This window comes from Diabrotica undecimpunctata, chromosome 3 (genome assembly GCF_040954645.1).
Source record: "Diabrotica undecimpunctata isolate CICGRU chromosome 3, icDiaUnde3, whole genome shotgun sequence".
Lineage (NCBI taxonomy): Eukaryota > Metazoa > Arthropoda > Insecta > Coleoptera > Chrysomelidae > Diabrotica > Diabrotica undecimpunctata.
In genome coordinates this window covers 128,736,040-128,763,182 of record NC_092805.1, presented here as the reverse complement: position 1 = coordinate 128,763,182, position 27,143 = coordinate 128,736,040, and the positions used below count along the sequence as shown (strand labels likewise).

Here is a 27,143-nt window from a genome sequence, read left to right as displayed (position 1 = left end):
CACCAGGAACACTCAATATAAGTTTATTAAAAACAAAATTTGAATATCCTCAAAACACAAAGTCACATGGAGATATCCAGTTGGAATAATCGAAAACTAAATTAAGGAATTATGAAAAAAACAACCGATACCAGAACCTACAGAGGCGCTAATACGGACACGGATCATTAGTTAGTTGTGGCAAAATACGAAATATAATAATATGACAACCAAATAATATGAGAAAAAACAGAAGGCAAAACGCAAAAAAATAATATGAAAAAAAAAGCGGTAGAATATACATGAACTAAATAACTATGACATAAGAACAAAGTACGAAGAGGCAATCTCCAAAAAATACAATCCTAACAAAAGAAGCAATAAAAGACACTACAGAGGAGATTCTGGAAATCAGAAACAATAACAATAAACAAGTATCAAAGAATGGTAGAGAAAACTGCAATGGCTAAATTTAACGACTGAGACCGACAGAAAAGAATACAAAATAGCAAGAAATCGTGCAAACTCCATTTACAAAAGGACAAAGAACGAGTAGTTAAACCCACAACTAGAAGAAAAATGCTTCCAAAAAATGGGAAAAAGTATCTATTTTCAGAAAATGTTTCAGCTCAAAATAATATTGCAACAATACTACAGTTTCTGCATCTTTTTGTAAGAACCATATCTTCGTAGAATATTCAAAAGCATATAACTCTGACCACAATAATCTTTTATTTTTATTAAATTATTCAACAATTTAACTTAACTATCCTTATTATAAATCAAAATTCAAATGACAGACAAGGGACCATTATTTTCGATTTGCCTAATAATTCCCCTGACACGTTGCATCATCCTTTGGACGACCTCCGCGTCAATTTCTCTAATTTTTCTATATATGCGGCGTCTTAACTGTTCCTGATTTTGTGCTTCCCATCCGTTATTATAGACTTTCCGACTTAATATTGCCCAGAACTCTTCAATTGGACGAGCCTGAGGTAGGTTGGGGGATTGTCTGCTTTCGGTACAAAGGTAATGTTGTCTGTTTCATACCAGTCCCTTGTGATCCTCGCGTAATGACATGAAGCAAGATCTGGCCAAAAGACTATTTGATCATTTGCATGATGTGTGATCATTTGCATGATGTGTGTTGTTACTGGATAGGGTCCTGTATACTGTAGTCTTTCCAACATGAAATCTTCTGGCCAGTTTTCGCTGTGAGACCCCAATTTTGTTCTTAGCTGCTTCAATCAGTCTTGCCTCTCTTATATGGTTCAAAATCCGCGGTCGGCCACTTTTACGCAAGTTAACACATGATATCCCTTCTTCACATTCTCTAATTGTGCGATAAATTGTCGATTTGCTTATGTTTTGATCTCGATAAATATTAACAATATCTCGATTCGACATTCGCCCAACCATATTATAAACACCTCGACGAATATCAATTTTATAGGACATTTTGCAGAGCACAAACCAAAATATTCTGCTTTGTTTATTAAATGTCAATAACTGATGACATTTCAATTCAATGGCCTTCTTTGTTAAATGCATTTTGCTTCTCAATCAGACCAGGTGAAATTTTTCCCAAAACTTTAGGACCATACGTTAGAAAAGTTTTTACAAAAAAAAAATTAGGTATGTTTTTTCTTCTATATAATACTTCCAATTCGTTCAAGAAGAATCTAAAAATTAAATACCCATTATGGCTCATCAGGATTAGATTTTCAACTCTAGCAGTCATTTTAAGAATCATTTTAAGAAAGTTACTATGCACTTACAGAAAAAGATTTAAGGTTTCTCAAAACTGTGTTTTTAAATACAAGGACCGCACAAATCTAGTTAATGTGAGTCTTTCGACTGGCATTGCTGTTTTGGAATCGTTGGAAATTTTGTGGAATATTAAGGATTATATTTTAGCTGAATCAACTTAATGGTTTAAGATTCATCAATACTCGTAAAAAAAGCAAAGTACAAGGACGTAGTGCAATTAGCTTCCAATTGCGTTCCAGCCAATGGAATAGAGTTTTACCAAGCACTTCATCGTGATGACGTTGGTAATGATGACCGTGCTTCTCAGATTTCTGGCATCACGATCAAGCCGAAGTTTTGTTTGAGTATCAAAGAAAAAACGTTTTTTGGTAATTTTTAATATTAATAAAAAATCAATTTTGGTTACTTTTTTGTTTTCAATAATTACAATGGGCACTATCTTTTTTTTTCTTTATATTTTTTTAACTTTGGTACAAGAAAGATGCAGGTTAAATTTTTTTGCAAATATAAGCTTATAGATATCACTAAAAAATATATATTTCACAATTGTACCATATTATCTTTTTTATGATTATTTTATATTTCTCTTTTGTTTATTTTATTGTAATTAAAACATAAGTCAATCTTTATAAAACATTTTTTATATTTTTTCAAAAATTTTTAAAAAATTATAGAAAATATAGCTACTTCATCATGCAGCAACGTCCTTTATTACTAATTTGAATATGTTTATTGAATAAAATGCCACACTAGTTTAAAATAGAAATATTTTAAATCATAGATTCAAAAAAAATTAAATCAAAAAACTATGTCAGTTCCCTATTTTCATTTATATACTTAGACAATTTCTTTAAATTTCATGTCGTTGTACAACAACGACAATATTATACTTATACGAGAATCGCCGATTTCTAATCAAATTAATATCGTTAAATCGAATCCAGTCTCGTTTTATCGAGTACCTAATCATGTGAAACCCTTTTCACATGAAAAAGGGTTCTACCTAAGCCTGTCACGAATGCACGTCCGTGACGCACAGAAGATACCTAAACGGGATGGTTGCAGTCAACTTTTCGAAATGTCAAAGAGCTAGTTTGCATAGAGGTAAGCTCTTAGCATAACATTAAAAAGGACTTGCAAATCCCGACCTCATTATCATCACAATCAAGAGAGCCAATTTGTATGCACGGCGGTTTTGCCAACGGTTTTCATGTTTTACTTTTCACTCATGTGGCCGCTACCCGAGCGGAGGCTGGCATTCTTTAGTTAGGTTATCGATGTACAACAACAGTATTAATACTTAGACAGAATTATCCTTGTTACTATAAAATTTTCTTTAAAAAATGTATGTTTCTCGTTCATATCTCATTAACATTTTCCTAGAAATGTAGGGAATGGTTCAAAAATTAGAAAAAAATGTATTTAAGGAAATTGGGAGATAGTCATCAATGTTGACGTAATGACGTAATTGACGATTTTTTATATACAAACCAAGGTCACGAGACATCTCTTTTGAAAGGTCTCCTTACTTTTACTACGATGTATTATTCGAATATTTATTTTGACATGGTTAACCAAAATTATGTTCTTGGTTAAAAAAAATGGAATTATAATAAATACTCATTCACTATACTAAATTACGTTAGGAAAGAATTTACTGCTCATCATTCTCATAGCTGAAGATCGTTAATTTCGATATTAATTATAATTTTATTGTATATTACTAAACATTTATTATACAGCAACAGTTTTGTTTAGCCTTGTAGAAATTTCAGCAGAATATTCAAATAACTGCATCGTCGAAAAGGCGATTAGGAGACCTTTCAAATGAGATACCTCGGTTTGTATTTAAGAAAATCGTCGATTACGTCATTATGCCAAGACATATGACGTAATGTCCAACACCTATATAGAAATTGATGGCCATTCAAAAATTAAAATTAATGTGTGTGTGTCATTTTTTTTTAAAGTCGTCTGTTTTTGAAATATTGAAAATATTCCATACTTTTGCATCATACTTAACTTAAGAAAGTACATATTTTGGTTAACACTGTAGAAATAAATATTCGAACATTACATCGTTGCAAAGGCGATTAGTACACCTTTTAAATGAGATTTCCCGTGACCTCGGTTTGTGTTTAACCCATTATTACCTAGTGCCATATATGGTTCAGCAAATTTAATATTATCTAGTTTAGATATTTGCAACCCTCATTTCACATTAGTATTTTATGTTGCCAATGATGGTGTACACTTAATTGATATTTTGTGAAAGGTATATGTACAATTTAAAAACCTTAAAAGGGTTGAAAAAATTGTGAGAATAAATATTGCCAGTTCTCGACGGTAAGGAAATAGTTTTTATATTTTTCAAAACTAACGTTTTATTTTTATTGTGAGTATCAAGTGAGGTATAAAGAATGGTATGATAACTGCAGGTTAGTTCAATTATATTTTTTAATTATTTTATAAGTCTTTGTTTACTACCGTACCGTATATGGCACTCTAGGCTAAACGGGTCTGTTTTTTTTTAGTTTAACTTTTCAAGAACTCACGGACATCATTGAATCTGACGAATGGTGGGAAGACGATGATGTTTCTATATATTATATATATATATACATTATATACATATATAGCTGATGAAGAGTCTGGAGGTTTGTTAGAGAATTTTTCAAGTCATCAGTTACAAGCACAAGCCGAAGCTGTTTCCGTAAGCGGTGGAAGAATAAGTTATAAACAACATGAACAAAGTGCCTATATAATTGGGCAAATGATACAGATTTGGCTTGTACCCTGAGAAACAACAATTTTCCAGAATAGAATTATACGTTATCTTGGACAAAGAGAGTAAAATAAGAATGTGGAAAGAATATCTAGAAAAACTATTTGAAGACCAAAGAGATAACACCTTTGAGCTAGAAGAAGAGATAAATGATGGACCAAGAATATTACAGCAGGGAGTTTATTCCGCAATAACACAGTTAAAGGATGGCAAAGCGACAGGCTCTGATAATATACAAGCAAAACTACTCAAAATAATGGACAACGAATCAATAGCAATAATCGCAAAGATATTCCACAACATATACAACTCTGAGAAAATACCAACAGAATGGCTAAAATCTGAGTTTAGTGCACTTTCAAAAAAACCAGGAGCCAAAAAATCCGAAGATTACCGTACTATAAGCCTCATGAGTCATCTCCTAAACTTGTTCCTAAAGATAATTCATAAGAGAATCTACAATCTCTGTGAAAGTCAAATTTCCCCCAACCAGTTCGGGTTCACAAATGCTGTTGGTACTAGAGAGGCTTTGTTCTCAGTACAAATCTTATTCCAGATATGCAGAGACGTCAACTGCGACGTATACGCCTGTCTGGTTGATTACGAGAAAGCGTTTGGTTGAGTACAGCACGCCAAGATGATGCAAATACTAAAAGAAGCAGGAATTAACAACCAAGATCTGACAATCTGATTAACAACCCTTCACTGACTATGTGAAAATTATGCGTCAAGTGAGACAAGGCTGCATTTTGTCTCCTCTAATTTTCAATCTGTACTCTGAAAGAATATTTATCGACTCAATATAAACGTTAAGAAGACATAGCTTATGATAATTAGCAAGAAATGGATAACAGAAGATCAACTCAACGTCAACAAATCCCCTGTAGAAAGAGTGACGCACTACAACTACCTCGGCACCATAATAAATGATGAATGAACCAACAACCAGGAGATTAGAGCACGCATCGGAAAAGCTAGATCCACCTTCAATCCGATGAGGGCCTTCTTCAAGAGTCACAACCTCTCTCTTGATACAAAAGTTAGAATGCTGCGATGCTACGTCTTCTCTGTCCTTTTTTATGTTGTTGAATCGTGGACCTTGAACAAAGATATGAGCAGAAAATTGGAAGCATTTGAGATGTGGCTATATCGAAGAATACTTAACATCCCGTGGACTGACCGAGTCACAAATGAGGAGGTCCTCAGAAGAATTAATAAAAACCGAGAGGTATCTCGAAAAATCTCTAAAGTTACAATCCTTCGGACATATTATGCGAAATGTATCCAGATATGCTCATCTTCAAGCTATCCTGCATGGAAAAATATTTGAAAAACGAGGTCCAGGACGAAGAAGAATATCTTGGTTAAAGAACCTCAGAATCTGGTTCAATACATCTGTGCAGCTTTTCCGAGCTGCTGCAGATAAGATAAAGATTGCCATGATCATCGTCAACATTCGTAACAGATAGGCACATCAAGAAGATGAAGAAGAATTATACGGAATATCGAGATATGACAACTGTGGATATTTTCGAAGAATTTTTTGATGATCAGTTATTGAATATTTAGCGAATGAAAGTAATAAATTTGCGTTATTCATAAATTTTCCGAATCCAAAGTTCACGTTGGGCAAAATGAGATATTTTCTCATTGTTTCTGGATATTGTGATCTTCTTTCTAGAATAATATTCTGACAAAATGTGTAAAAACTTTGATGAATTTGTTAAAAGACAAATTTATAAAATATTTTGTACCCGAAAGAGAAATGGACCATGTTGAGTCAATGATTGAATATTTTGGTCGCCACTGATGCAATATATCCGTGACAAACCAATAAGTTTTGGGTACAAATACGTTTGGTAATGTCTCAACATTAGTGTGTGTATCTGATAGAGAGAGGGAGAGAGAGAGAGAGAGGGAGAGAGAGAGAGAGAGAGAGAGAGAGAATATGGCTTGGAAGCAGATCCGTTAGCCATAGATTTTTATTTGTATTTTTTTAGCATGATATATTGCTTTTTTTTATATCTATCAGTGTTTATGTCTTAACACTAAAAAAGGATATTTGATCCATTTTGAAGTAGATCAAAGATCCACTTTAAATACCAATGCGGATGATCAAAAACACTATGGTAAAGCAACAGCACCTCTCATAGCACTTATAAATGATCTAGATATTGAAGTGAGAGAGCTGCCGTTTAGATTTTATTTCGATAATTTGTTAACTTTTATGAATTTGCTTACATACATGAGAGACCATAATTACGGTGAAACTGAAACAATTGGGGAAAACCGCGTTCCTAAGACTTGTATCGGATTGGAATTAGAGAAAAAAAAATGGTGGTTTTCCTTCTTCACATGGTTGTTACATTTTAGCATTCAGAAGGCGTGGGTTTTTAGAAGAAAAAAATTTACCAACTTCAGTTTAGAAGGGAAATAGTTCAATGCTACTTATCAAAATACAAAAATTCACCTAAAGGAGCTGTCGTCCTTGAACATCTGCTGAGGACTAGCAATTGATGGCCATCTAAATATTAAAATTAATGTGCTTTAAGATTTTTTTAAAGTCGTCTGTTTTTGAAATAATGAATTTATTCCATACTTTTGCATCATACTGATATATTAAGTGACATAAAAATCAGAACATTCATTATAAATTATTATATTTTAAAATTAATTTGTACAATTATACAGGGTTGTAAAATATTAATATGAATAAAACAACTTACATGGGTGCATCAATTAATAATGTGTTGATGCACCTCGTGAATGCACCTTGGCTAGCTTCTGATTAGGTGGTTAATAATTTCCGTTTACTCCTTCTCCTCCTCCGTTAACTCCTCCGGAATTACTCTCAAAATTTAAGGAGGATTCTCGAAACTAAAAAGTCTTCAACCCATTATGTCCGACACTTATTTAATTGGGGATAAATCTCGGTATCTTGTGGGACAGGGCAAAATATTTACTGTATTCTTTTCAAAGGAAGTCTATGGTGACTCTCGTAATGTGTGGTTTTGCCTTATCCTACTAAAAAATTTGATGTTAGATTGTTTGAAGTTAGAGTATGATATGAGGTTCCAGAATTTTTGCCTCTCTTGGTTATGGACTATTTTGTTTTCAATAATTTGTGTAAAACTATTGATCTTTCTAATCTGAAATAAGCTTATTCTTCAGCTTGCATATCTTTATATTCGTTTTCTATTATGTAGTAGTTTTTCTTACATAACTTGCTAACCGAGTCACAGCAATGCTTCTATAGTTATCATATTCGTCACTCTGCCTTTTTGTGAAGTCTTTGTGCGATTTTTTGCCTTGATTTTTGTACAATTTTATTGTGTAGTATTGAATTAGACCCTCTGGTCCTAATGTTTTATTATTTATCCGAGCGTTTTCCGAAATCATTTCAAATATGCATACTGAATGCACCGTTAAAAAAAGAGAGAGGAGTAAATATGCTACCTGCGCTGCAGTATTAAATATATTTGGGATATATCTAGTCTTAACAGTCTTTTAACAGTCTTAGGAAGATTCTCTGTAAAATATTTTTAAGTATCAATATACGCATAAGAAGAATTCTTTGATGATACGTCTTTAGTGTCCTCTACGAAGTAGAAATCTGGAGTCTGTCTTCGAAACATACCTCTCTCCACCGAGGTATGTTCAGGATCTCATATAAACACCATATAATTACCATTATTATTCTTGAGAGGCAACGAAAAGACAAGGAAATTATTAACACCGAATAGAACAGCAAATTAGCTTACTTTAGCCAGTTTATGCATAATAATAAATACCAACTTTTACAGTCAATTCTACAAGGCAATCCTAGGTAACGGAATGGCCTAACGGTAACTGATCTATTTCAAGCTGCAGTAAATAACATAAAATTTGAGTTTGCACTGTTATCTTTACGTTCTGGTCTATCATCATTTAGAAGTGATTCAAAGTAACTATCCCATTTGTCAGGTATAATTATTGTTCTTGTTATTTTTCTTTTCCTTTTCTGGCGAAAATCTTTTCCTACTTTGGGAACTCCTAGGTGTGCGTTAATCATGTTGCTCTATTGTTACCAGGCTTCATTTTTTATTTGACATATCATTTACGCACTTTGATCTTCCTTGCATATTATCTTGTCAGCATCGTCTATTGTATTCAAAAATGTTTAAATTTCCCCATTTTGTTATCTATGTCTCTCTTTATTTCTACGACCCCACAGTACAGGAGTTTTCTTTGCTTCTTTATTTCGTATCCTAAGGCTTCTGTTGCTGCCTCCTGGAGGCTTAGTTTTATATGATAGAAATGTTTTTCATTATTAGAGAGTTGTTTGATGTTTAACTTCTGTTGTAGCATTTTCCGGTATAATTCCTTACATATTCCGATTGTAGTCTCTTCAAGTTATATTCTTGCTCTGTTAATTTCTCCATTTCCTTTTCGTCCTTTGCTTCCTGTGGCTGACTTTGTCTTTGATAGGTGATAGTCACTTCTGCTAGTTATTTCCTTTTGTACCCATACATCCTGTATAATGTTTCGTCTTTTATTTAACGATTGTGTGGTCTATAGCGGATTTTAATTGTAGCACGTTTTGTGTCTACGTATGTTTACATATCTATCCTTGTTAAAGGAATCTTGAGACGAACCTGTACATGCTGAGCTTTATAACAACAGATGTTTGCCGAATACCCTTAACTTTATTAATGTTATGGATATCAGAACGACCATATATTATTTTAACTTAATATCATTTTGTACCATTATACCAAAAAGACTTGGAAATTATTGTGGTAGAATGACATCAATTATTTAAAAAGAGATAACACTCCAATTGTCGCTCAATAGAAGAATTTTGGTCACTATGGTATCGAGAATTGTAATATTAGAATCACCATTGAGATTTATTTTTGAACATATTATATTGATAATTTTTCGACTGTTCTAACAACCATTCAAATTTCGTCATTTTGTGTCATGTGGAACAATTTCACCCAATCATGTCAACATTAGACTGATAATTGCATTCAGTGCAATTTTCAATCCCTATGACAACACGATCGAGTTTGACAACTTCATCCAAATAAATTTCAAAATGTCACGTTTCGGCAATGAGAATGTTCAAAGTATAAATATATATAGTAGATAATATAGTAGAGAACAGCAACGAATCTAATGTTAACTTAAATTTTAATAATTGTACTTTCACTAACTGTACTTTTAATAAATAAATGTTTCGTTATGTTGAGTTATGATTTTTTTTTTTCGAAAAATTATACGACGAATATCCCTCGGACATTGATGAATGCCTCATAATTTCATGACAAATTTCTCAAGCTCGTTGCTTGGTAACAGCACTCAGCCTTCAGCTTCGTGCTGTTACCAAGGAACGAGCTTTCGATTGTCATGAAATTATCTCGTCTGTTATCAATGTCCTAGGGATATTACTACTGATAATTAAATCTGTTAACTTTTGCTCAAACTTGCACCTCATACCTTATTTAAAATTGGTTTGCATTACTTACTGACTTTATTTTAAAATGTGTTTAAAAATATCAAACAAGAAAGTTACGAAAACAAACTTTCGTAAGTTACACAACCGTTTCGCTTATCCTATTGTTATACATCAATACTCATTATTCAATATACTTCAACTTAATAAAAAGATTGAACATAATTTTAATAAATTCAGTGGCGAAGCACCGAGTAATATTTCATAATATCGATGACGACAGCGAAAGAAAACAAACGACGCCTTGAGACTCCGGCGAAGAATTTGATCGCAGTATAGTAGTCTATGGACGGAGTAAACAAAAAATGGGCAATCATTCATTTGTCGTTGTATGCGTTGTATTGATGCAGGGGTTGTTGCGGATGATCAGCAGTGACGCCCCCGTTGGAAAACGTCGCCATGGTAACCTGGCCTAGCTGCTCGCATTCTCGAACTCGTCCCCCGAACCCCCGTATACCGTACGACTGTCACATATGAATACACACACATGCTGCCTTCAGCAATTTCAATGTGAGATAGAGGAGGAAACGGTGGTATTGGAGACGGCAGTCAGTTATTGGGAACGTGAAGCAGGAAAACTCTATATTCAAAGCTACTCTACAGTTACATATTCACTCTTACTTCAACCTGTTTTTTATTGCTTCCAAATTCTCGAAGTTTGAAATAAATAATATTCATCCTTTTTTGGAATTCTATGACAGTTACTAGAATTTCGCATCGAGAAATTAAATCTTCTTTTAGGACAAACAAAGTTCAAAGAAAAGAACTCATTTTAGCAGCATTGACTGTGTCAGCAAGTGAGTTGTGTCAATGAAACAATGGTCAGTTACTTTGTGTTAATAACAGAAAACACAAACACTTAGCAACATGCTGAGCTTCCGATCATTTTGTCGGTCGTAATATTCAGTAAGTCAAGACGAAAATACCTCACGATAAATGACATTTACTGTACATTTTCCCATCAATTTTAGTTGATGAGGCAAATGAGAAACGGAGTTTATAATTCCTGAGAAACGGAGTTTATGTTTCATTAATTATACCAAACCATTACAGTGAAATTAACTATGCTTAATAAACATTCCATGTTAACTTAAGATTCTTTTTTTTATTTACAAACTCGCATCATCCTGTAAGGCTATTAGCGAAAAAAGAAAAAGTATTAACAATAATTAAATAGCGTAACAAATAAATTTTGTATAAATAGTTTATTGCTTTTAGATATTGGATAATCACTTTAGCACCGCACTTTAAGAATAGTTCTCTTAAATTCTCCGGGATTCCGAATTTACGTCTTTCCGCACCGTGTAACGGGCACTCCACTAGAAGGTGTTTTACTGTAAGCGGAGTCTCGCAAGTATAACACTTCGGTTGGAGATCCCTTGTCATCAGATATCCATGCGTAAGGCGACTATAATCAAGCCACAGCCGTGTGATGATAACCTGAGAAAAACGATTGGTGGAACTATCAGACCATGGTTGAAATATTGGTTTTATCTCAAGTAATTTTGCCTGTTTATTGTGCCATCTGCTGATCTTTTCCCGTGATTCCAATATGAGATGGCACCCACAGGAAAGCAATGTTTTTGTGATTTAGTTTGTGCAATTTTTGTCTAATGAGTTTGACCACAGGATGGGAAGAATAGATTTTTGAGATGATTTCTAGAGAACTTAGTGAGTCAGTAATTATTAAGAAGTTAGTTTCAGGACATTTTATAACATGATATATGGCTTTATATATTGCAAAGAGTTCTCCTGTTAAAATAGTATTATGTCTCCGCTAGTTTATATTTCTTTAGTTCATCCTTTGTTACAAAGGCAGATGTTGCAAAACGTTCTGTTCTAGATCCATCTGTGAATAACTGTTTGAAGGAAGAAAATTGAGAAATTAAGGTTTGATATTTAGAATTAATTAGATGCCGATTGCTTTCTTTCTTATTTTCTGGTAATAGATCGAAATTTATGTGAGGAGAAGATTAGACAAGGAGGGGAAGTTGGCATCTTGCTAGGATAAATTTCGGGGACTTTAAGGTTTAATTCATTTATGATTCGTCTGCATCTTTCGTAAAAGGGAATGTGGGTTTTGCGTGCTGGATATTCGAGCAGCGAATGTTTTGGTGATATTGTAAAGAGTACCGCTTCGATGCATATGAGAGCATTAATTCCTGTCTTCTTAAATCTAATGGTAGTTCACCGAGTTTGGCCTGAAGTCTTAAGATAGAGGTTGTTGATGCATCGCTTATTATTCTAACGTAAGCTTTTTTGACATATAGCTGATATACATTTGATGTGTTCCTTCCAGGTTAGAGCTTGACTAAATACTAAACCTAGATATTTAATTGTATTTACATATTCAAGTGTCTAACCCCCAAATTTTAAAGTAGGTATTTCTTTTATTTGTTTTGGTCTCTTTGAGAATATGATGCAGCGAGTTTTAGATGAAGCAAATTTAAAACCACTCCTTTAAGACCATGCTATAAATTTATCTAGTTGATCTTGTAGTAATTTAGCCATATTCTGTATCTTATTTCCATTAAAGAATATTATAAGAGCATTCTCGTACAATCTCGCTTGAATGGGTTTGTTCATCGATTTGATCATATCATTAATAGCTATAAGAAAAAGCGTCGGGCTGATTACCGAGCCTTGGGTTGTACCATTTTTTTGATATCTCACATTAAATAGAAGACCGTTTACTTTTACCTTGAAATTTCTATTTAGGAGAAAATTTTTAATAAAAGCAAGTATATTTCCTTGATAGCCTCATGATTCCAGTGTTGAAATTATCTTGTGATGCCAAACCATATCAAATGCTTTGTGCAAATCAAAATAAATTGTAATAAAATATGCGATTATATATCTACTAAATTGTCGATAGTTGCGAAAAGCATGGATGAAAAATTTCAGGAGTTGATAGATATTTATAACCTAGAAGCACATATCGTGATAAGTCTTGAATGGGTAGCTTTCTGTAATTATTTCTAATGATGTATTTAATATTACAAGCTAAGAACATCGGCTGTTAACACAAAAAAAATACGAATGTTATCTTTTTAATGTTTTGTTGTGTTTTAATTGAATTTCCATTGTCGCAGTTATTTTCTTTTAAGGAATCTAAGGAATGTTTCTCTTTTTTATCGATATAAAATATTTACAGTACACCCCAACTATGAAAAACCTACACTTATGTATATTCTATACTTACAAACTAAAGTATGATAGCTACAGCAGTTTTGATAACGGGTTCATAATCTACTTGAAAAACGTGTCTAAATGGGTTCAAATCTTCTACTTCTGGTGATGTATTATGAATTCTTATTACTATTAGTAAGGCATATTTTGGTCAATGATACAAGGTTTATAAACTGTGTTTATTTTTACTCGTAGGGTTTATTTTCATTATGTCAAGGTTGTAGAATTTTTTCAGTTGTATCAATCACCACTGTTTTATTGTTGTATATCTATTTTTATTGGACTTGCCTTTGTTTATCCTGTTCTGAACAATGAGTTCTCTCTATTGGTAGTAAATTTTACTTTTATTACTCAAGCGAAGCTTTTATACTGGCTTTGTATTACTTTTTTCTCTCTAGTAAAATGCTAAGGAGAGCGTCACGGAACTAGAGCCACAAAATGTCGTCGTCACGACAGCGTCATAAAATAGCGGTTCTTGACATCGATTCGCAACTCTCAATCAATTCGTTTCTAGTTATTATATATTAATTCTAAGCAGGTTTAAATTAAAAACTGCATGAAAAATAACCAACAAAAAACAGAAAATAAAACAGAGAAGTAAAAAACATGAATGAATATTTGTCAATAAAAGATTCGATTCGGAACGATTGATAAAATTTAAAAGTCATAAATTGCATCTGATTAATAACAATATTGAATCATCTGTTTAAATTTTTAACGCACTTCTTGATTTAAAATAATTTCATATAAATACAATTAATATTTTTAAACACAATATTTAGTTTATATAATAATTCAATTTACTATCAAATGATATTTATTTATATTTTATTATAATTTAAGCTTTTGTTTGAATTTGACAGGTCTACCAGAAGTAAACAACGTATGCTTTGGTAACACGTCAACAGGTGGCGTTAGGAGCAATAATAATAATTCACTAAATTATTTTAATATTATATAATTTGTGTAAAATATAAATAATAAACAAATTAATTTTTCCGTAAAAAAACGAATAGAATTCTTCATCTTTACATAAATTTAATGCTTTTATTAGTTTTTTATGTTATAGTATCTTTATTTATAAGTAGATATAGAAGATTTCTGAATGTAAAAAATCGTGATTATCTTTTTATTATTTGTAAATGACTATTGACATTATTTAATTCCTATTCTTATAATGTTTTTTCTATTGTTTTAAATTTTTCTAAATATGAGTTTGTCTTGTTTAAACCCTTGATTTTATTTTTATTAATATTTACAGTTATATACATACAGTTCTCTTATTAGTTCTTGTCGATTGCTTATACTTTCGCCGATTTCTTGATATTGGTAATTAATTTGTATATTATCCATGTACATATTTTTTAAGTATTCGATTTAAAAGTATTATTAACTTAAAAGTATTATTAAAAGTATTATTTTAACTTTGTTTTTTTTTGTTAAGTTTCAGGTATCTCTGAAAATTTGCATATAATTTTATGTAATTTCTTATTAGATAGTTACTCACATGTATATTGGATACAGAATAAAAAGAAGCGTTTCCATCTCTACAAAGAATTTCATGAGGTTTAATATTAAAGAAAACTCCACAAAAGGTGCAAATCATGTTCGTGTATAGAGCGAAAAGAAAATTCGGAAAATTGCTAGGAGATAAGATAGAAAAACATAGTAATCTATTATTCATGTGTCTAATCTTTGTGGAATGTCTACAGGACTGAAAACCGTGTATGAAAGATATTGCTTATTGATCGAAAAGTCAAAGGGAAACCTTGTTTTCGATATAGTTGCGGTGTTGCCGATACTTGCCTCGACAAGAAAGCTAATAATAGTCACGAAAGCTTACGAAATTGATAACTGGATGAGAAATATATTATTTCATATACTTAATTATTCATATATTTCAAGTAATAAGCTATTAGAATATATATATATGTATGTATGTATATATGTATATTATATATAGTTTATATTTTCTGAGAAAACTTACTTGGAATAGGTTGAGTTAAAATTAGATATTATTAAAGACTTTTATTTTCGTTGGCTTTTCGACGGGCATTCCTTGTATTAATCATAACTATATCTAAAATTTATCGATTATTTTTATTATAGTGTTACAAAAAAATAATAAAAACTTACCATGAAACGGAAATTAGGTAACATTAATAGTATTCCTATTTTTCATGAAACTTTTTAAAAATCTGTCGTCAAATTTATTGTCTTCTTTACATTCTGCCAAAATAATTGTTTTGATCTTGTTTTGTATTAATTCATGTATTTTTCTTTTTTTGTATTTTGCTCTACTTTTAAAATTTTTGTTTGCTCAAAATTAAGTAAGAGACTTTAAGTGTGATCTTGTTGTTTTTTTATGTTTGGTAAGGGCTGTCATATTATTTTATTCCTATTGATATGAATTTAATCTGGATTGCAGATGCTGACTTGTTTGGCCAGTATAAACTTCTTGACAGTCTTTACTATGTAAAAAAAATAAATATTTATTTATTTTCCAAATATAATATACATATAACACATAAATGATATAACCTTACTAATAAATATTTTAACAAACGTAATATTAAAACTTCTCTATCGAAAAAAAAACACACAGAGTCTACGAAATTCCATCTAAAGACGGACGACTGTCAAGGATTTTATATTGGTCAAACAAGCCTGCACCTTCTATCTAGATTAAATGCATACAAATGTGATAAAAATAATATGACAGCCTTTACCAAACATTAAAAATAAGATCACGCTTTTAATTTCGAGCAAACAAAAACTTTAAAAGTAAAAGAAAACAAAAAAAAAGAGAGAAATATATTAATCAATATACATCAAGCAGTGCCCAAACGCCATAAATGAAAAAAGCAATAAATTTATTAAATAAAACTTTTTTAACATTTTGTAACTGACTCTTTGGTAAATACCAGAAAAAAAAACATCAAACATATTACTTTCCAATAAACCACTAATTTAGATCAAGAAATCTATGTTGATAGAATGGCAAATAGACAATAAATTTGACAATAGGTTTCAAAAAGTTTTCATGAAGAATTATGATATATTTATGATAATTTTTTTAACATTATGATAAATATAATTGATAAATTTTAGATATAGTTTCGATAAAGTCAAGGAATGCCTGTCGGAATTTCATCTATATATCTTTTCCATATACCTATAAATGGATTGATAATTATTTCATGTTTGGTTTGGTATATATTTCTATTTATTTTTTTTATAAAATTTGTATATTCTTGCCAAAAGCGCTCAAACTAGACTCTTTCTATCACTCAGAAGGCCCGGATTCGATAAGTGGTGCCAGCGGAAACTAGATCTTTAATCTGTCTAAAGCCCTCAGGTCTACTCAGTCTGTTTAAAATTAGTAAGTAGGTGAAAACCAGAGTTACCAATAGACAATTTTGCCTAAAAAGAATTTTTTTTTATCAGTGCTCCTTACCGTTTAGTCATGTGCTTACGGGTGTAGAAATTTTTGTAATGAAAAATAAAGCAATAAATCAAACACATGTAACCCAAAGTTACACGGTGGCATGTATTTCTATGAGATTAAATCTCCAATGAGCCAATAAGGAAATACGCCAAAGAACAAAATTAACAGATAACCGTTAAACAAAAATCAAATTCCGTTATACAATAACCGTTAAACAAAAATCAAATTCTCAAATTAGAATAAGATGATCGATGAATAAAATGCTTCATAGAGTAGAGGTCATGGTAGAATTATTTCATAAGTAGAGGATCCGCATTAAAAAGATTATCTGTCGATAAGGTCCTCAAGTTCGGTAAGAAGAAGCTACAGAGGATCTAAATCCAATATTCCACAGATTTGTGTTGATGATGATGAGAACTCTTATTTAATGGGATATTTATCTAAAATTAACAAAGTTTTAAAAAATTAAGTATTGCGATTCAGATTTACATGCAAAATTCCAATGTTTCAGATTCTTAGTGACAAACAAAGTGTATCTTTCAGCTCTGTTGTTCCATATACAAAAACAATGGAAAATTTGGCATGTCTTATTGCCCAAGAAGGAAGAACTATTTTAATAACAACAAAGAGATTCACTGGTGGACTGTTATTTTGTAGCAAATAATCCCTTAACATTAACCTTCAAGGAAGCAAACTTTATAGCTTACTGTGACTGTAATCTTAAACTTTTTTATTATATCTACTACCAGCTCTGAAGCATTTTGAAAGCATAGCTTTTTTATCGCGGAGTACAGATGGAGGGTTGGATAAAAAATAGATGAACGACTGAAACGACTGTAACGATAGATCGCGCGAACAACAGATATAAGTATATGAGTATATATATAATCTGTTGGTATATATATATATATATATATATATATATATATATATATATATATATATATATATATATATATATATATATATATATATGAATTGGCGATATCCGTAGTCAAGGAGGGTCTAATAATAAATGGTGAGCCACAACATAAGATATGTTAACGATACGGTTCTTCTGGCGGGAACACTAGAAGAACTGCAATGTCTTGCAGGTCCGGAAAGCACTTGGAAGAAAACCAAGTTCATGGTATTTAAAAAAGCACAAAAGATCAAAGTTAAGTTAAGTACTACATAATACAGAAATTGAGCAAATATTTTTGTACAAATAACTTGGATTACAGAAGATACTGATCAGATAAAAGAAATATGATGACGCATTAAAATTACATGGTCAACTTTCAAGAGAAAGAGAAATCTTTTCTGTAATCGCAATATCAATATAACGTTCCGGACAAGAATGCTTCGATATAATATTTTCTTCACTCTTTTGTATAGGGTTGAGGCCTGGACACTAAAACAATTCAACGTTAAAAACCTCGAAGCATTAGAAATGTGGTGTTACCAACGTATTCCGAAAATATCATATATGGATTGCAAAACAAACGCACAAGTTCTCAAAAAACTAGGAAAACGATGTAAGGTTTTAAATTCCATAAAAATCAAGAAATTGGAATATTTAAGGCAGATTATGAAAGGTGAAAATTAACTAAATATTAAGGAACATAATGCAGGGCAAAATTGGTAGGGCAAGGCGAAAGAAGCGTAGGAAGACGAAAAATCAGACGTATTCAGGCGCGTAACCAACAAGATTATAATTGCCAAAATTATTTCCAATCTGCGATAGGAACGGACAACAAAGAAATTGTGGCAATGTATGTTTATTTGAGTCACGAAATAAGACCAACGTGAAACAGCCAGACATTTGAGCTACAGATAAGGGTAAGTTTAGGTAGGGCTGCATTCGTAAATATGAGAGACGTATGTAAAATAAATGTCCCAATCCGTCTAAAACGCAAAGCTTTCACACAGTGGGTTCTACCAGGCCTTGCATATGGAGCAGAAAGCTTAACCTTTACAAAAACATTAGCGGAAAAATTGAGATGGATACAACGTAAAATGAAGAAGAAATGCTTGGGATAGGCTTAAGAAATAGACTAAGAAACAAGGAATTTCTTTTCCGTCGAAACAGAAAAAAAGAGGAACAGAGTAACAAATAAAAAATAAACCAAAAATAAAATACACGTTGGAATTTTTTATAAATAAATAAATTTATAAATAAGAAATAAAATGGTACTGAAGAAGAAGAAGAAAGCCTGGGATGAGTTTGGAATGAAGATGGAGGCAGAAGTCGTGGTAACCAAAAATTGTTTTACAAGGCACTAAAGAGGCTAAGAAAAGGTAAAGAAGCAACGATGAAACAGGTGAAACGTAAAGACGGCACACTGATTATCAAACCAAATGAGATTATGGAAAGATGGAGACAATACTTCAGCGAACTCCTAACACCAAGACAACCGAAAGAGGAAACTGTAATGATAGAAGTAGAAGGAGAACATGGACAAGAAAATGATATTCAAATAGAAGAAGTCAAAGAAGCAATTAATAATACAAAGAGAGGTAAATCAGCTGGTCATGACAAAATCACTGCTGAAATGTTAAAGACAATGGGACCGAAAGGAGTTGAATTTTTAACCAAAATTATGAACATGGTTTGGAACCGATGTACAGTCCCCGAAGATTGGAGAATTGGCATAATACTACCAATCTTTAAGAAAGGAGACCCAAGTTCTTGTGAAAATTATAGAGGAATTAATCTACTCAGTATCGTCTCCAAAATATATGAAAGCATCCTAGAAAAGAAATTAAGACACATCGTTGAACCACATCTGGATGAAGTACAAAGTGGGTTTAGGAAGGGACACAGTACGCAAGACCATATATTTACGTTGAAACAAATAATTGAGAAAGCTAGAATAAAGAACACAGAAATATATATGACATTTCTAGATATTGAGAAAGCATTTGACAGAGTGTCCCAGGAAGCAGTTTGGAAAAGTCTGCAAAATAGAAATATTAACCATCAACTAAACGGTGCTATCAAAAGTCTGTATCAAAATAACAAGAGTTATGTGCGTAAGGATAACTTGGAATCAGAGATGTTTGCAATAAACGAGGGTCTAAGACAAGGAGGTGTTATGTTACACACTGTTCATATTGATTATTGACGACATAATTAAGGAAACAAAAGCAAATATACACAAAGTACATATCGGATATAGTAAACTAAGACCGGTTGGTATAGCTGAGTGTGCATTCGCAGATGATCTCATGTTATGCGCTTCCAACGAGAGAGACCTCCAGAAAAATATAGATAGATGGAATAATGAGCTGGCAATTAGAAACATGAAGATTAATGTTAAGAAAACCAAGGTGATGCTAATAGCGAAAACTAACCGAAATGTTAACATAGAAATTAACCAACAACTCATAGAACAAGTAGATGCATTCAAATACCTAGGGGTTACAATAGACAGAGAAAGTACCATGCAGAATGAAATAACAGAAATAACTGAAATCAGCAGAAGAACCAAAATGACAGTTTATAAGACAGTATTCCGACCAATCTTGATATATGGAAGCGAGAGCTGGGTTTTAACAAAGCAATTAAAAAGCAAGATACAAGCCATTGATATGAAATATCTAAGACGAGTCAAAGGAATAACACGACGAGACAAAATAAGAAATGAATATGTTAGAGAAGAACTGGGCATAGAATCTATACTACACGCTATTGAAACACAACAAATAAAATGGTTTGGTCATCTGTGCCGAATGAGCGACAACCGACCCGTTAAGCAAGTCTGGAAGGCTAAATTGAAAAAGTTTAAAACCAGAAGTAGACCACGGAAAACCTGGGATGACGAAGTAGGGCAGATTTTGAAAAGTAGGGAAATGGAATGGTCAGAAGCTCAAAATAAGGCAAAAAAGAAGAAAGAATGGACAAAATTCGTGCACAGAATAGAATAGAAAAAAAAATAAAAAATTCTGTATTTTCATTGGATTTGAGATGTAATGTATATCTGTAACCTGTATTTGTATTTACCTCACACCTTAGGGTAGAGAGGTGTTCGATTATATATATATATATATATATATATATATATATATATATATACATATATATATATATATATATATATATATATATATATATATATATATATATATATATATATAAATAAAATTGAAAATTTTGTTTAGAAAATATATTTTTAAAAAAGGCATTGCAATTCGTTATAAATAAATTGAACTAAAAATGCTCAATTTCTGATAATTTAAATAATAATTTTTAATAATAATTACGCTAATATGAAAACATAACGAATTCGAATAAAATTCTTGATTAAAGTAATAAAAGGGTTGAAGAACCAATTTTTCCGCATCACATATCCAATATCATGTTTGTTTGTTCACTACACTTGAATTCCTCACTCATGCAATTTTTTATGTATTCTATTCAGCGGGTACAAGCAAACTAAGCCCATCCAAACTGAAAAAAACTCATTGTTATCATCCCTTTTTCAATATACAAGACCTTTCCCTCCTCTGTACCATCATCGCAAATCTCTTAGGCACATACACAACAAAAATTCCTATTGTAACCTAACGTAACACATTTTTTTCCACTAGACCGTGGTTTATGTGTAATATTTCTTTCTACATAAGAAAAGGGTTGATGTAAATCATTTTTTACACACAGGGATGGGGTAGCGGCCTTTATAATGCATATTTCTACGAGGATAATTTATGCCACGAATATGCAGATGTGTACCGGGCCTACTTGGATATCTAATTTGAGCAAAGCAAGGGGTAATTCTGATAAATGTACCCCCTCCATTGACTGAGGGCCACTCCCAAAAGGATACGGTTATCTTTTTAATTTAAAAATTTTAAAAGTGATAGTCAGTCGATGATTTTAAGTGAAGATAGAAGAGCATTAAAAAATAAATGGAAGGTTACGAGAGTGTTTGGTTTCGTAGGCAGTTTGTGGTTTCCGCGCCTCGACCACCTGTCAGGTAAATATTTCTTTTTCATTTTTTGTGTAGTCAGCGTACCTTAGACAAGATCAAATTACCAAAGATAAAGGCTGTAATTTTATGTGTTGTGTGAAAATTAGTCATATCTTATAAGATTCTTATAGAATTTAACAGCTTGGAAACAGTTCATACACAATTCCAAAATGTCAGTCAATATTCCTTTTATGATCCAATAAACATTTAGATCTCATTTAAAGATTTTAACATTTCTTTTTTTTACTAAGTATTTAACTAAAATTGCATACTATATTTGTGATTAAAAAATTATTGTCTTATGAATAATATCCAAGTTAAATAACTATCACTACTATGATAAAAACAATAATTAATACTTCTAACCGGCTACAATAGGGTCTATAAATTAATTTGTAAGATATTATTTTTGACGTTAATATGTCAACGTTTAAGTTTTTTTAGCTACATTTGTATATATATAAATATATATATATATATATATATTTATATATGTCATATAAATGAATAAAACATGTTTAATAATCTGATCATTATCGTCTCAAACAGATATCTTCCACTAATTTTCATCTTTTTTGTTGCTATATTAACGATTTTTTAAGTTGTCATCTACGTGGGTACATTTACAGTAGGGACCTACCAAGTCAGGTTGCATTGTTTTATCATTCAAACAATTTTACTCAGATTTTTTGGTTAAATAAATTTGTACTTCTATTATCTACATTTTTTATCAATTTTGTTATCTTGTTATAATTTACCACTAATTTATATTTATTTTATCTCATTCTTTACCTTAAAATATTAGATTATTTGGTTTACCTTTCATATATATGTGTGTAGGGATATTGACGGCGGAACCTATGGTTTTATTCGCGTAATCATGTTTGACTTTGATTCTTAGGACAAAAAAAATTAAATTAAATTTAAAAATAATATAAATACGATAAAACGATAAAATATCAATCATATATTACTCTTCGTATACAGTTTTCCAATATTATCCAATTTCATATTAAGTAGTTATATTTTTCCAGTATTATCCACTTTTAGATTCATATATTTACATTTAGTCACCGATAAGATCTCCTGAAACTGCTGTGCAGTTCTACGTAGGCGTCCACTGTTTATTGCCTTAATTGTTCAATAGATATGTTCAATAATTAGAACAATAATTGTTCTAATTTTCTCAGCATTGCCAAGAATTTTATAAATATATATTCCCTTCCATTGGCAAAAATTACACAGTCATGACATATAGTACGCTTCCCATGCTCTCTTTCTTTCTTTTTAGTTGCTGAAAAGTATATCGTTCACCTCGTCATACTCGCCTTAAATATTCCCTTCTTCTTATTTCTTATATATTTAAAAAGTTTTCTATCTTCGGGACAAGATCTACGTAATAATTCTTCCTTTAAATGTAACACATGAGCATCTCAATATTAAGTCCAAGAAAGCGTTTTTGGCTTTCTTTAGTTTTTGCTTTTTTCTTTAATTTTATTTGCATTTGGGAAATGTTTTCTAATTATATTCATTTTTTTTTGTTTATTTTTAAATCCGAAGGTTTGCCTCACTTTATAGTTAGATTATTTTTGAAGTCATTAAATATTGTCGTTATTGTCGACCATAACCACTGTACCTTTCAATTACTAGAGTCTGAAGCTGACTGTGAATCATCTCTATTACGTTAATCAATATTGGACAAAGCACACATTATTGCCTTAATCACTTTGTTCTAAAAAAGTATTCACCCCCGTATAAGACGTAAAAAAACGAGACCAGAAATTAGCAGAACAAGAAGATATGTGAAGATATGTGCAAACAATTGAAATAAGAATACTATAAAGAATAAGAGGAAATACACTTTCTTACAGATCAAGAAGAACGTCATCAGAGACATGTGTAAAATAGACAACATAATTAAATGGACACAATTTAGAAAGGAAGAATAATTTTAGCAGAACGGTAAAAACGGAATAGTTTAAATAGTCCAAGATAAGTCACCAATCGAAAGAAGAAGCATATATAGACCCATAAAGGGATGAAATGATAACATTTTAATAGAATACGAGGCAATGTTAAACAAAACCCATATGCCTAGATAAAAGTAGAAAAAAAAAAGAAAAATTAGAACACAAACGTAGAAATCTGTGTGGTTGGTAGAGTAGTTGGTTCCACAAATTTTTAAAAGCATCTTGTCATCTGGTACCTGCCTGCTGGTAATGCTATTTAGATAAATATTAGAACTACATATGTCTTCTTCTTCTTATTCTTCCGTTTTCTATGTAGGCTTTAAAGCCTGTTTCTTCTTCAATATTAGCCTCCTAGATTGTTTAAATTATCGCACTATATTTTTCTTGGTCTGCGAAATACTTCTTCGTCCATTTGGTGACTTATCTCGTGCTATTCGTACTATCCTATCCTCTGCCATGTTACTAATGTGTTCGCTTCACTCTCGTTTCCGTTTTGTCACCCATCCATTTATGTCTTTTATATTGCATGCTCTTCTTATGTTTTCGCTTCCCTCCCTATCCAAGAAACTTTTCCCTGATATTCGTCGAAGTATTTTTATCTCTGTTGTTTCTAGTAGTCGTCTCGTTTTAGATATGTCAGGTCTTGTCTCCTCCGTGTATGTTAATATAGATCTAATTGCTGCTTTATAGATTCTTGTTTTTGTGTCTTGCCTTAGGTGTTTATTCTTACAGAATGTGTCATTAAGAGATGCCATCACTTTACTTGCTTTTAAACTTTGTTGTAGTACTACTTCTTCAATATCTCCGTAACTAGTTATGTCTATTCCCAGGTATAGACATCTTGCTTTCTGCTTTATTATTTTCCCATCAATTTCGATTTTACATTATAGTGGGTATTTAGATGTTTTACATTATTTGTTTTTTTTTCTGCTGATATTATCATATTGTATTTCTTGGCTATTGTATTAAATATGTGTGTAAATATTTGCAGCTCGTCTTTTATCTCGGCGATTAATGCGGCATCGTCTGCATAACATAATATTTGGATTTCTTTGTTCCCCATTCTGTAACCATTACCTTTACGTACTGCTTGTATTATTTCGTCCATTAAGTCACCCTGTCTGACTCGGCTTTGTACTGGTATACACTCTGTTAGTTTTCCATTTATCTTTTCCTGTATTCGATTGTGGAAGTAGATATTTTTGATGGTTTGTATAATATTGATTGGCATGTTTCTTTTATACAGTAGGTGTAAGACGTCTTCGACTTGGATGCAATCGAAAGCCTTTGTCAGGTCTATAAAACATAGATATGCTGGTTTATTATACTCGATGACCTTTTCTGGGCCATATAATGCGCAATCAACAATGATATGACCTACTTCGGACCATACTTCAAGGTAAAGTGCATGGGAAAAGAGGTCCAGGACGAACAAGGATATCCTGGCTGCATATGGTTTAACTTAACCACTACCGGACTTTTCAGGGCAGCAGTCAACAAAGTCAGAATAGCCATGTTAGTGCCCAACATCCGTAACGGATAGGCACCATAAGAAGAAGAAGACCTTTTCTGTGATTTGTCTTAGTACAAATACGGCGTCTACGCAGGATCTTCCGGATCTGAATCCTTGCTGTTCATCTGATAAAGTTGTTAGTTTATTGATTTTGTTGGTTAGGACTTTTGTGGTAAGCTGAAGTGTGGTGTTCAGGAGATTTATACCTCTATAATTGTTGGGGTTTCTTATCTTCTTTCTTGAACATTGATATCATTATGCTAAACTACACATGTTTTTTTTTTTAAGAATTCAATAGGTTCTTGAAATCGAGTCGTCTGTTCATCAATCTCTCTTTGCGATAAGTCTTTAAGTAAAAGTTCCTGACTTTGGAAACTTGGTGCATCGGTTTTACTTGATTAAAGATAAAAAACTTTTGATTTTAAAATCAATGGATCAAAGGTCACCAAAGTTAAAGATAATCCTGAACAGAGAGCAGTGTGTTTTTAGTTTCAAGTCAGGATTTTTTCATTTCTTTCCCTTCGTCCAGTATGGTCCTTTCCATGTTTTCCTAGGTCTGTCCACTGTCTTCGTTGGCCTTGGGATTCCTATTCAGCGCTATCCTGGCAACGTCACCTAGAGGTCTACGGAGTGTGTGGCCCAGTCATCTCCATGTTCTTCGCCTTATTTACTTATTTTCTTTACTTCATTGCTTTGGTTCCATAAATTTTTATTTAAGATTCAATTAAACCAAAATCAGGTAATTGATTTACTATGGGTGCTGAAATCTTCTACGTTTTCCAGCCGTATAATAATACAGCTTTTACATTTGTGCTGAAGATTTATAATTTCGTGTTATTTGAGTAAATCCTGAATTTCTATATATTGTTAAATATATTGTTAGCATTACGAGTTAATAATTATGATGCCCAGATATGCAAATATACAACTCCCTTAGTATCTTGGTTATTAATCACAATACTCTGGTTATTTATTTCTAGACCATTCTTTGATCCTTCTTGTAATCTTTTTACTTGGAGTTGATTGTCCTGTTTTGTATGTGCTAAGTGGCAAATATCATCAGCTTAATCTAGATCTTTCAGTCTGTTTGCTAATTCTTGGTAAATTCCTCTATTAGAGTGTACCTTTGTTGTTAGTGTGAAGTCCAGTACAATATTAAATAATAACGAAATAAAACACGTACCTGCTTTACTCTTATTAGCACAGCTATTGGGTCAGATGTTACGTCGTTGTGTAGGTTCGTGCTTTTTGTAGAGTTCTTTGATGGGATTTATTATTTTTTCTGATATTTCTATTTCTTGTAGTGCTTGTCACATATACGCTTGGTGGAGGGCTCTTATGAAGTTCACAAAGCATATGAAGAGAGCGGAGTTGAATTCCTGCGACTGTTTTACCATTACTCTAAGTGAGTTAATTTGGTAAATGCATGATTAGTTTGGTCTGACCGATGATCTGGCTTGTTCCTTCTTTAACATTGGTATTATTGGTTTGTCAATCGGTTTTTTATAATTATTGCTGTTAATTTATTTATGGTATTCAGGAGTTTGCTACCTCTCCAGTTTTCGTAATATCTTTTGTCACCCTTTTTTGGTATCTTTGTTTTAAGTCCCGTTTTCTATTCTTTGGAGAATTTTTCCTTTCTTCAGGCCCTTCGCAAAAGTAATTTAATTAGCTCTGTAATTGTGCTTTTAACAACTCTTATAGTCCCAAAACTTGGTAGATATTCTTGGTTCATGTGGGATACAAACACATAGTGTGTCAAATTTGGGCTAAAAAGTTACGGAATTTGCAAAAATAAATGTCTGATAACGCCGAATTGCATCAAATTTACAGTCGTGTATTTTTGTAGTAATATGTACTCGTACTATTGTATTATATAGATTAAATTTTAGAACCAGTTTAATTAGCTAATTTAGGTATCTGGAACTAGCCACCAAATTTTCGTTGCGTTTAAGAATAATTATTGTTCGTTTCGGTTAAGAATTAAAAAATCACCTAAGTCTTCATCGATGACTTGGATTATCAAATGACAAATTC

At 31.9% G+C, this 27,143-nt stretch overlaps 1 long non-coding RNA gene across 1 annotated transcript in view; it reads left to right on the top strand.

Moving 5' to 3' along the window:
- Positions 1 to 21,527: 21,527 nt before the first annotated feature.
- The window catches only part of LOC140436165 (uncharacterized), a 60,803-nt gene continuing 55,187 nt past the window's right edge, over positions 21,528 to 27,143 (top strand). Inside the window, exon 1 of the long non-coding RNA XR_011950254.1 lies at positions 21,528 to 21,629. This is a non-coding gene — a long non-coding RNA (uncharacterized lncRNA). The remainder of the gene's footprint in view (positions 21,630 to 27,143) is intronic.